The sequence below is a fragment of the Phyllostomus hastatus genome, unplaced genomic scaffold (genome assembly GCF_019186645.2).
Source record: "Phyllostomus hastatus isolate PE091 unplaced genomic scaffold, TTU_PhHast_1.1 phas_contig_37, whole genome shotgun sequence".
Taxonomy (NCBI): domain Eukaryota; kingdom Metazoa; phylum Chordata; class Mammalia; order Chiroptera; family Phyllostomidae; genus Phyllostomus; species Phyllostomus hastatus.
The window spans coordinates 3,536,948-3,549,670 of NW_025333867.1; the positions used below are offsets into that span (position 1 = coordinate 3,536,948).

The window sequence follows — 12,723 nt, forward strand, 5'->3', positions numbered from 1 at the left end:
AAAGAAGTCTGAACTGGGATACTAGCATTCTGTGCTTTCTCATCTGTTTAATACTGCCATCAGCTTCCCTGTTCTGGAAACCACCTCTTGACATCACTCCAGGTACCAGGGTCTAGGGGCACAAGGGTGAGTACAGCATGGTCCCTGCCCTAAAATTCACCAGGACATCAAACCAGCAGAGACACCACGACAGGCAGAGGACCTGGAAGTGGGAAGTGGTCAGGGAAAGAGGAAGTGATGTCTTCAGATGGGATGGGCTGACCAGTGGAGAAGCATGTGGGGAAGGGAAAATGAATTTCTAGGCAAAAGAACAGTGTAAGTACAGGTGCTGGGGCACAAAAATATGAGGCTTATTTGAGGACAGGGTAGGGCAGGAGTGTGACTAGAGAATAGGTTTGGAGTTGCTTTGCTGAGTTTGGATGAGAGGGCTTTTGAGAGAGGACCAGAAAAACGGACAGCTCTGTTGGGTAGGCAGTTATGGGCCATCAGATGCTCTGAAGCAAGGTGTGGTGTGAGCAGCTCTGTCTCAGGGAACACTGCTAAACCTTTATTAAAATGAGGCAGTAGAGGAGACACGTTCAGCGAAGTGCAGAATGAATGTAGAATTTGGTGCCATATTTAGCAGAATAATACCTCCCCCTACCCCCCTTTCTCCCCCAAGAGATTTTTTCAGCCCAGGCAGGATCTGTGGGCAGCCATCTGCAGTGTTGTTAAATGATTAAAAAGGTGGGAATTCAGTTAACAACACTTAAACTTATTTAGTTGTGTTTTAATCATTGGTATTTATTTAAGCTCACTGAAGGTAATGGAATCAGTTAGAGAAAAGAGACCTTTTCCCCCTCAAAAATACAGGGTGAGGCTAAAGTAGGTTTACACTTTTGAGTACACAAAGCACAGAGTTTATTCTTATATTATTATTTATTAACTATTGTATTATTTTCCATACAAGTAACTGTATGCCTACTTTTGCCCCTCCCTGTATTGAGGGTGGGTGCGGGTTGTTGGAAGGGGAGTGCTTATTCATTATAAGCACCATTTTGTCAGTAAGGAGTGAAAGTGGGCTTCGAGTGGGAGCAGGCAGAGGGCTAGTAGCTATTTGCCTTCTCAATGGCCATTTAGGGGCTGAAAGTCACAGGTAGGGATAGACCTTGTTTGGGCCATGCTCACCCATGTAGCATTTGCACTTACCCATGCTCCCAGGCCTCCGCTGGGATTCCAACTGTCTCACTCAGCCAGGAAAGAGAGTGCTGGGTGCTGCCCAAGGCCTAAAAAATCTGGGGGCGGCGGGGCGGGGGGGGGGTTGGTTAAGGGAGTCAAATAGCAGGCCTCAAAGACACTTAGTGGTTTATTAATTGCTGTAGAGCCATAGTGTTGCCTTTACTCTTAGGTTTTTAGAGTCCTGAATCTTCTCTGGAGGACACATTCACTGTTTTGTATGTGGCTTGATGTATTTCAAAGTCTGTACTCACAGACTGAGGGACCTGGCTGAGAGGGCTGTGGAAAACTGGGCAGGCCCGTGTAGGTTCAGTAGGTTGGTAATTCTCATCAAAAACTGATTTATGTATGTTACAATAAAATGAACCGTTGTTGGCAGCCTCTTTTTTGTTGTTGTTTAGTTTTGTTTTTTTAACGTTCTCTCATTTGAACTGGAATTACGCAGAAGGAAGTGGGATGCTGGTAAGCTGTAGCGGGACTTTGGGGGCCCAGGAGGGAAATTGGGGTGGGAGGCATGTGAAAGTGCTATTGAGCAGTTCCTTTGCCTGTGTGACCAGCCAGGGCATACTGGTGAGGGCAGGAAGTTACCTCATGCCCAGGGCTGGTGCTCCAGGGTTGCATGTGCTATTCCATGGTTAAGGTGCATTATTCTTTTTTTAAAGACAGGAAGCACTCTTAGAGATGTTCACATTTCTTGCAGCTAGAGTTAGACTACCAGGAAGTTTTATGGTCCATCTCCTCAGGCTTAAGGAACTTTCTTTTGTTATACAAAATCTCATTAGACCTGGGTTCCTGTAGAGGTCCTAGCCCAACAATTCTGAACCTTGACTTGGTTCATTTGTCTTGATTCTTTAACAGTTTGCCTGGATTTGAGCACAGCATTATTTCAGTGCCTCAAACTGTGTCTGAAATATCTCTAATTGAGCAACTCCTGTGTGTTAGGATGCTGGTTTTAGGCAATGTTGAGCATGATTGGTTCTTGTTTTGGGGAGTGCAGTCTGGACCCTGAGCCAGGTACCCCTGGGAAGGCCGAGACTTGTGGAAAAAAGCAAACGCGTGGATGAGGTCCAAGTGGGAAGGAACAGGGTGGGTTGGAGTTTTGGGTGTAATTTGGGGCTGAGGACCCTGTACTAGAAGATGATAGGGTTGGGGGGCTACCTGGGACAGGGTGTGCTGGGGCAGAATTGGATCTTTTCTTCTATAAGTGGGAGTCCTAAGGTTTTGAGTACAGCATTGACTGGCTGGCCCGAGGAGGCTTTGCAGATAACCTTGGGAAGCGAGCATGGCTGTGCCTGTGCTTTGGGTTGAGGCTCACTTGGCTGTTGATTTCTGGCCTGAGGCAGAGAGTGAGCATCCCACAGCTGCTAGTACTGGATGAACCAAGCAGCGCTCAGCATTTCCGAGTTGCCTGAAGGCACTGGAGTGATGCATACACACAGTCAGGCTTTATTTCTTTACAACCATAGACTTGTTTAAAAGCTGAATCACATACTCCAGCTCAATATTTGACTTCTTAGCTGCCAACTCCTGGTGAGCCTTCTTCGAGAGGGTAAGGTCTGGTAGGACGGGTATGAAGGGCAACAGGAGACCTGTTTTCAGTTTGGGCCCTGACATTGGAGGTTTGGGTAAGATCCCTTTGGTCTGCTGTATCTCTTTGGAGCTTTGTCTACTTAAATACTGCACCACGTTTATAACATTGACATAGTGGTTTCTCTATGAATAACACTGGTTTACTGGAGGCAGGGTGGAAAGCTCTCCTGACTCCTGTGTTCTGCCACGAGGTCTGTGGCGACCTGGCAGGCAGCAGCACTGTGAACACCTTGCCCAGGTGTTGCAGCCCTGGGTGAGACTCGAATGCTGCCTGACTGCCCCACCCCCCACCAGGTTTTCAAGTCTCTAGTGTTTGGCATTCCTGGTGGTGATAAATCAGCTGGTATTATCTGCCACAGCCCAAAAGGAGAGAAGGGGTGCCCTCTCCTGCCCTAATTGAGGGCAACAGGAGACCAGGATGGCTGAGTTTTACTGACACTACCCCAAATCATTTTTACCCTTCACAGCCAGCATGCCTTCCTGTAGAAACCTGTAGGGTATAAACCCCCCCTCACCCCTTTCCTTTGCTCCTTCAACCCTCTGGTAAAGCTGGAAGGGTCTAAAGGAGAGGTGACCCAGAGCCTCAGCCTACGTGATCCACACATTCCAGATGCCACCCCGGTGATTCACATTCAGTCAATCTGTCATTCCACGACCTCCTGCATCTGATCCTGCTCTGGACACGCTCGGCACCTATGCTAGGAGCAAAGTGCTCTTCTCTGGCTTCTAACTCTGGGTGGCCTCCCCAGCTCTTTCCATTTGGAGCTCTGCCTGGGAGGGAGAGTGCCATTCTTGCCCCTTCCCCATTCATTAATGTTAAATAGTTATTTTTAAGAAGCACATATGTATCATCATATGCCATTCGTGTGAAGTACTTTTTGTGCATTATCTCTGAAGTCTTCACAGCAGCCCTCCTGAGTTGGTGTCATTGTCCACATTTTGCAGATAAGGAAGATGGGGTTGCAGGAGATGTCCTGACCATACCTGGTGCCTTTAATATACAGCAGGCACGGTACCCCCTGGTTTTTGTACTTTGTTTCATTTAATTGTTGCATTGATCTTATGAGGTTGTTGTTATCTCCATTTTACACATAGGGAAGCTGAGGCTTTGAGAGTTTAAATAGCTTGGCTGAGGTCACACCAGCCGTAAGGGACAAGAGTCAGAATTTCTGCCCAGCCTGTGTACTCCAGTACACGTGCTCTTGATCTTTGCTCTTTCTTGTTTGTTTATTAAATAAAAATTTCTAATTTGGTGCTTTCTTACAGCTCATGGCTTCTGCTGGGCTTGTTTTCTAATGCTGTTCCCATTTCTAAAGCGGGAAGAGAGGGAGAGAGGGAGCTCGCATTCATTGAGCACCCACCACGTTTTAGGCACACATTGTCTGGTTTCCTGGGGTTAGAATGTAAGCTTCACAAGAGCCGTTTGTCCCTTTTCATGTCACGTTCACCTGTGACCGTAAGCACCTACCCTCAGTGCCTGGCATATCCTGAAGGTACAGCCGATGTTTGTGGAGCAAATGAATGAGGCAGGGATTATCATACCTGTTTTATAGGAGGAAGCTTTGAGACCGAGTTGTTGGGTGACTTGCCCACAGGTACACATTGCAGTTGAAAACATTCACTCTTCATACCACAGATCTTTTTTTAAAAACTGATCTTTTTTACACATGGGAAATTTAGAGAGTAATCAGATTTAGGTCATGGGATTGCAGAGCATGATGTAAAGCACTATGAATACTTACCAGTACCTGGCGCAGCGTAAACATTGTATGAGTGGCATTGCGTTTGTTGGATTTTAGGCCTCTGGTCTGCAGATGCCCTCGTTTTCGGCAGGGTTACTGTACAAATCAGCAAGCTGAAAATTTACAGCCACTGAAACTTTTAAAAGACATGTTTTATCAATCTAATGTTCCTAGCTTTGTTATACTATCAATCAAGCAATGAAAGTAGTGAAAATCAGTTTAAATCTACCCTGGTTGATTGGCAAGATTTGATTAAACTATATTTGCATCTTCTCTTTGCAATCACAGAGGGCCTCAGGGATCGCTGGCCTGTTAATCTTCTTACACCACTTTAATGTACAGGTGAGGAACACTAGCCAGAAGAGATGTTCCTGAGTATAAAAATTGTTTTTCCTGTTAGGTTTTTATTTCATTACATATATAACTAATTTTCATCATAAAAAATTCTAAATGAACAAAAAGGAAGAAAAATACAATAAAGCACAAAAGAAAAAGTAAAATACTTACTCTCATGAGTCAAAGATTACTTTATATCTCCTAGTTGGCCTTCTATGCATATATACTCATTATAGAAATGAGATTTATTACATTTATAGGTAATAAAAAGTTCATGTTTGCATGTGCCTTTAAATTGTATCTATTAAAAATGTGTGGTATTATGTATTCAAATGTTCTTTGACATGAAAATCACATTATTTTGATGTGGCATAATTTGTTGGTGGGGGGTCATAGGCTATTATTGTTCGAATTATTGTGCATTCCCTGGGTATTTACCGTGTAAGGTGAGGAAGGTATTTTCTAGGTTAATGAAGCCAATCTAAGGATTAAAGTTTTTATTGTAAGTATATAAATACATAGTTAATCATAAATTGATTTATTCTAAAGAGGTAAAGACTGCACTGGCAAAAAGTTTGTTTTTTGATTAGCGTATATTCTATCATCTTACTACTATAAACAACGTAGGGTCGCCTGTGGAAAAAGTAAGTCGAGCAGTTCAGAAGTTCCTTCTAAAGGTCAGATGCTCTTGGGAGGAAGCTGTTTTCCCTCTTACAGGACACTGTGTTGTGCGTGTTATGGATGATGTTAATATGTTAATTGCCTGTGTTTATTTTTTTTATTCTCAACCGAGGACATTTTTTTTTCTTTGCTTATGGAGAGAGAAAAATGTGAGGGAGAAGCATCAATGGGCTGCCTCCGGTACACGCCCAGATCGGAGATCGACACCCGCACTGGGAATCCCTCTAGACCAGGGATCAAACCCCACGACCTAGGCATGTGCCCTGACCAGGAGTTCAACCTATAACCTTTCAGTTATGCAATGACACTCCAACCAACTGAGCCACACTGGCCAAGGCTATGGTTGAATTTTAAATGGGGTATCTTTGCTTTAAAAGCACCTCTTTTAATGTAAAAAATTTTCCAGAACAAAAAAATTTGTTATATTTCTAGAAATTGTTGGGAAGCTCTTACAAAAAGTCCCTTAAAAAAACACTTTTAGTGGAATTTAGCTATATCAATTACTTCATATACTTCCGAAGTAATAGTACGTGCATGTGTATTATTCACTTGGTTTGAAGATATTTGGTTTGATAAGCATATTAATAAGTGGCACTGGAGTGATGCATACACATACTGGTCCACTGAAATATAGCTCCCTGGAAGCCCCTGCCCTAGAGGAAGATAGATTTTGCATATGATAACTCTAGGTTCTAATATTAGGAAAATGACAGATCAGTTCTGAAGGACAAGTGACATTCTCTAACTCTGGGATCCACTGTGTAGGTGGAGGATCAAGGCCATCGTATGGCAAGTTAGGAAGATGCATTTTGTTCCCCCCTGCTCACTGCTACCGTTTCCAGAGCTGCCTACCTCACCTTATCCTCCTTGTCATTTCAAAGGAAGGAATGTTGTTGGTGAAGTGAATTGAATCAGAAACATTTCAACATATCTCATGACATCTTTCTTGGCCCTTTTAATTAATTTCATATCATCTATTAGAGAGGGCTGGATTTGTTAGCTAGGAGATTAAGGTCCTAAGCCAAGCCCAGCTTTGAAGATATGCCACCTTGTGCCTCAATTTTTTCATCTGTAAGATGGGCAGAATCTCTTTCCTTTATCATATTCTTGTGAGGTGATGTAATAATGTCCCAGGCAGCATTTTCTTTTTAATCAGTACAAACAAACGACAGCCTTTGTGTTTAGAAGCTATTGTTCCTTTGTATAAAGAAGTACCCTTACACTCAGGAAATTCTAAGCATCCCGAAAGCTTCTTTAAGGCAGGTTAGCAGCTGAAAGACCAGCCAGTGGAGTGATTTACTTCAAAAACTATGTCTCTATTCTCCTGTGGTTCTGTTTTCTTCTTTTTAAAATGTGGATATTAGTGGCTTAGTAATTGGTATTTAACAGCGATACCTCTAATACAGATACTGGACTCTGACACAAAGTTTTTGCCTTGACTTAGCCCCCAGAATGCTGGCAGGAGAAGCTGCAGAATCAGGGTTGGGAGCAGGTTTTCTGTTTATGTGAGGAATGTTGAATGTAATCTTTATTTCAGGCTTCTGTAGCACTTTTAAGATTGCTCCAGGGAATCTTCAGTAGTTTCTAGCAAAACATGGTGTACAGTAAGCAGGGTACTCATATCAGCTGAGCCTGGGAATGAGTACGGTTTGGGAAGCTACTATCCTAAAAAGACCATGCAGTTTGGATTTTCTGCAAATAATAAAACTATATTCTTACAAAGCAGGTGGAAAGAATTCTGTACTTTATTAAGTGGGCCTGGTGAGAGAGGTAGTATGTGACTAGAGTCAGCTGATCTTGGTTACAGGGCAGTGTCCATCGGCAAAATGGGACCAGTACCACCCCTGACTGGTGCATCAGCCACCCTGAGGCTCCTGTGTAGGCATTGAAGATGACAGTTACTTTTGAGAGACACAAGGTTTCCAAGGAAGAAAACTCTCCAAACATAATTTCAAGAATTCCATCAATGTCTTCTCTTGCCTTGGTTTTTATAGATGTTATAAATTATCATTTTAAAAATAGAAGTGAATTACAAATTATGTCTTAAGGGTCTTAGTTTAGTTTATTCTGAAGAATTGTTCAGTCACCTGGGTTTTCTCCCCCTTCAGTAGATTGATTGCTTTAGGTCCCAGCGGCTAGGCAATAATAGCAAATAACTGAGCTTTTTGTAAGATGTTATTTGAGGAGGGAATTATGACTACATAATAAACTTAGGAATACACAAGTAGAGTTTTACTTTTTGAGCAGGAGAAAAGATGATTTTTAGATATTATAGTCCACACACAAAGTAATATGTGCTAATATCTAAAGATATTAAAATTTAAATCTACAAACAAAGGATAAATATCTTTATTCAGAATGGATTGAATCCTGAACCCTGACACTTCCAAGAGTGCTTTATTGTCAGGTGGCTTGTAAAAGCATGTTGTTAACCAAACTTGTTGTGTTTTCCTGCAGAATTTCACTTGAAAGGTATGCATACATCAGTTCATATACCCGTATGGGAGGAGTCAGTGAAACAGAAACTGGATAGAAATACTGAGGAGGGAAAAAGATAAAGCCACTGTAGCACCTGGGCCTCCTTGTTTCACTTCCTTTCCCAACTCTGCCCCTTTGAGATGTTCTTTGAGAAGATGGAGGAAGCTGCTTGCCGTTGGGGTCATCACCCTGGATCTCGAGCCCTGCTCTGGATCTGGGAAAGGGAGTGGCTGGGCACTGGGAGTTGCTTCCCCAAAGTCCAGCGCTGACTCTTCACTTTCAGACCTGCCCCTGAGTTTCCTGTGAAGGCCTGGGAGGAGGAGGCAGGAGCAGGGAAGGATTGAGAAAGTGCCTTCTTCAAGCATGCCTCTCCATAGCCCCCTGGGCCACCAAGGAAGGAGGTGGCTTCTGGAATGGGTGCAGGGAGAGGGGACAGGGAGTTGGAATCCAGGGCAGAGGGTGAAGGGGCTGACTGCTGTTACTGGCCATTGTTTCTGTGCACACCAAGCTCTGGTTCAGAAGTTGTCCTGCTGTTGGCATTTTGTCTGCAGATTTTGACCTTCAAGTGAATGCATTTGATAACTTTATGGTTTGCTAATATGAGTGTGATATGCATGTCCATATTTCAGGGTACTGAAAAAGCAGTAAAATTAAAAAGCCAAATGTTAAAAACAGTTGTTTTACCAATTAGTTGAAACTAGTCTGTCTGGCCAAACTGTGGGAGTCATTTGCTCTAACTATTCCAGGTAGGAATTTTTGTTTGGTCTACTTAAAAAAATTACTTGGAAAGGTGCACTATCAGATAAAGGAGTGGTAGGCTCCAGTTCTGCTTTCGTTGGACGCACACTCTGCTCTCTTTCTGTTCTTTCTCTGATGCAGAAGGAAAGGATGGGAGATGAGAGTCACTTCTCAGCCGCCTGACTCCTCCTCTTCCTCTCCCTGCCCTGGAGCTGCAGCTTCAGTTTTAAGAGTATGAGGCCTGGTACTATGCCCAGCGGTTGTGCTTTAAAGTATTTCGCAGTAGTTTTCAGGATTATCAGTCATCATTTGCAGAGTTCCTTTTCATTTTCAAGGGCACCCAGTATTCAGCTCCCTTTCATTCGTCCTCCTGACTCACTTATGCTGAGTCAGGAAGATTAATAAAGTTAACTGATTTACTGTTGCTGCAAAAAAAAAAAAAAAGCATTAGTTAATTAGACTTTTACACTTCAGTCAGATGGTATTAGACACCCTCTGTGTACTTTAACTCAAGGATGTTAAAGACCTGAGTCTTCAAGAAAAAAAGGAAAGAAAGAAAAAAGAAAGGTACTTTTCCAGTTTAAGCTGCACGTTGGTCCTTGTTAATTAGGCATTTGTCCCTTAGTCTGCAGGTGATAGAAAATGCCAGTTACTGTCATATCGAACTGACTTCAGACTCCTGTTCAAATATTTCAGTTGGGCCCAGACTTCTCTCTTAACTGATGAAAAGGAAAACTTCAACACACACCCAGAAAAAGGAGGAAACTGTTACTTACATTTAACATTTAAAAATTTCATTCTGAAGGATCTGAAAAACACTTGCAAATTTTTTTATTAACTCCAGTTGAGCTTTTTAAAAACAGTAACAGGAATCTCCCCTAAAACTTGAGCTACCCAAAACAATTACCTTTTATAAGGCTTCAACAAATGGGAGCTTAATAATTGTTATCCAAGGTCAAAAAGTTGGTTATTGTTTTTCAGTGCCCTTATAAATTTATGTATCTGTTTGGTGTCATCTTTATAAATTGAATTTAATTTTTAGCTTGTAGTGTGATTTATCAATACCAAAAATCCACAAGGGAGTTAAGGTGTTCAGCAAATATACATATTTTCTCAGTGGTGGCATATTAAAAAACATGCCATCATGGTTTTGTAGGAGTAATTAAACAAAACGTCTTTTTCTAAGGAACTTCTTCCTAGTTGCTAGAGAAGGTAGTTTTCATTGACAAAAGTGTAGTTTGTCGTATCTATAAGGCCTGTAAAGCAATTCTAAAAACAATTAAAATTTTTTTTTCTGACTTGAGGTAGCCTTATTTGACTTTAAACCTTACTTGCTTTGTCTGTGGTTTCTAGCCAAAGGTCCCCATGTTTGAGAGCACTTCATTTTCAGTGCTGAACTACTTTTTCGTGCACTGAATGAATGCAATATGTTAACACTTCTGTATGGCCCAGAATTGCTCGGCTGCCCCTTGGCCTGTCTGCCTGGTACTGGCTGAAAAGGTACCATTGTTTGTTCTGCAAACACTGGGTGATGTTTGTTTCCAAGGTGACTGGTTCTATTGCTGCCCTTTAAGCAAGGGGGGGGGGGGGGAGGTGGGGGGTGGGGAAGAGAGAAAGTTGGCTTTAAACACCTGAGCATCCTGTTCTGTATTACAGTGTCTGTGTGGTACTTGTGTAAGTGGAAATATTATTTTAACTGAAATAATCGGAGAAAGGGGGACATTGTGGAGATGGGAGAAAAAGATATTATCACTAAGTTAAAAATATCAGTAATTTCTGATATTTAACTCAAATACACTTAGAGTGAATGTAATATCAAAGGTGTTGGAATTAAAGACCTGCTTTGACTGAAATTAACTTTCCACATTTGAAGGACTAAAAGGTCAAGGGGAGGAAAACATTTTAGATGGTAACCATTGAAATGTTAAGTTTTTGCATGAAAACTAAGTCCTTCAGCTGTAATCTATAATAGCAGCCACTCGAATAAGTGCTTAAGAATATAATTTAAACCAGTTATTTGATCAGGTAGCTGGGCCTTTAAAAAAGTGAGAGAAAACATGAGATGTAAAGAGATTGGTTTCAGTTTTAAATTCTGTAAAAAAAAATTAGAGAAATGTTAAATGGTTGAAGTATACTTGTGTTGAAAATCTCTCAAAAAGAACAAAATAAGTTAAAAAGCATTGTTGATAATATAGAACAACTTATTCATCAGTAAGAAATTTTAGGTTCAAACTATAAAGAAAAAATGATTCCTCCCTTCTTGTCCCTGCCCCTGCCTTTTTTTATTGTACATGGATGCTGTTAACAGAACTTTGCCTTTTCATTGCTATCGGGTTTAGTACAGTTCATGCGCAGGTTTCAGTAAACATTAACCATTTTATCAGGGCTTGCAGTGTGCTGAATGGTTAGCAAAGAGAGTGTACTGCAAGAGAAAGATGAAAACGAGAGTCCAAGGTCACATGGATGTTGAATATTTAAAAATTATTTAGAATTTAGAGAAAAGACATTGTTTCACACTACATACATTCTCTTTACTTTTGTGAGCCTATCAAGAATACTTTTGCCTGGCATTTCCATGTACCGAGGTTAAAACAAAATTTCTTCAGATGCTCCCTCTGAATGGTAAGGCAAGTGATTTTAAAACATTGTTTTTTCTTTAGTTTAAAAAAAAATCTCAGTTGTATTCAGGGCTGTCTTCTAGGATGAAAGGTTCTCAAGGTCTCAGTAAAGAAGTACTATAGTAATTATAGTAATTCCGAAGATATCTTTCAATTTGATAGGGATTTCCTTTTTTTCCTTCTCAAAGATTATTTGGGATTGCCCTCTGATAACTAATTTCATTTCCGGAGTTAACACATAAAACAAGTGCTAGAATGAAATATTGCCAAATATAGAATAAACATGCTTGTTTCGGAAATCATGTAATATTCTAAAACTTTCGCCTCTCTGCGTCCTTTTCCATAATAGGAATGTGATTTACGCTCTTTAATTAAAAGGGCATGCAAGTCTTTAAAGATTACTGTCAGTAAAAATTATCTTCCTCGTGCCTTCAGTGCAGTGTGTATGGAAGCATCCAAATAAAAGTTTGCCACTGGGCTTCGCTTTTAGCTCCGTAGCTTTCTGGTCGGTTGTGCATCTGCCCTGGCGAATATCGCAGACAACTGTGAAGGGTGAAGCTAGGAAGAGAAAACACGAGTTGTGCGTAGGGTCCCGTCTCATTCCTGGAATCCCTGAATTAAGGCTCTCGGGCAGGATTTCGGTTTTGGGCTGCCCGTCAGCAAGGCGTGGTAACGGCTGAGAGGGTGCGGGGGTAGGGGGCAGCTGGCCGGACCCTGGGAGAGGCCCGGCGAAGACCGTGGGGCAGAAGGTGGCCTGGGCCACCGGCCTTGCCCTCGAGCCTTTGTGCACAGGGGACGATGTCTAAGCAGATGTGTTCGCACAGCTGAAAGCGTGTCAGCCCTGGTCCCGGGGGACTCGCCAATGCAGTTCCAAAGAGTGCAGAGAGTGGGAGGTGGGCGGACCACAGCCAGCCCCGCCGGGGTTGGCGAGGGTGCTGCTCCAGCCGGGGCTCTCTTGGCTGTTCGCCCCACCTCGAGGCGGCCTTGGGCGGACACTGAGCGGGCAGTGAGGCTGTCAGTCAGAGTGGTGGGGGCCGATTGGCCGGTACGCCAGCGGGGGCGGAGCCGGGGCTCTTCCTGGGAGTGGGCAGCGCCGGCGTGTCTTCCAAGAAGACCTTGATGCTTTCATCCCGCGTCAGCCGGAGCAGCCAATTTAAGGAACTACCAGAGATCTTCAAAGAACCCGTTCAGTAATTGAGCTTGTTTTTTAAAAAGGTGAATTCCTCTTAGAGAGAGATTAGGAAATGTGTGCTCTCAGAGTGAAGTCCTCCCTCTCCTTTTTTTTCCCTCCTAATTTGAGGCTATTTAGCTTGTGATCACTTGAA

General features: G+C 42.5%; 1 protein-coding gene across 6 annotated transcripts in view; it reads left to right on the forward strand.

Annotated features, from left to right (window-relative positions):
- Nucleotides 1–12,723, forward strand: part of RREB1 (ras responsive element binding protein 1) — a 174,130-nt gene that overhangs the window by 58,070 nt on the left and 103,337 nt on the right. The window contains exon 1 of one of the 6 annotated variants that reach the window (XM_045841635.1): nt 12,595–12,613. The exons of the other annotated variants lie outside the window; for them this stretch is intronic. The gene's annotated coding sequence lies outside the window, so the exon portion shown is untranslated. Of the gene's footprint in view, nt 1–12,594; nt 12,614–12,723 lie in introns of those variants that run through there. 6 annotated transcript variants of the gene reach the window in all.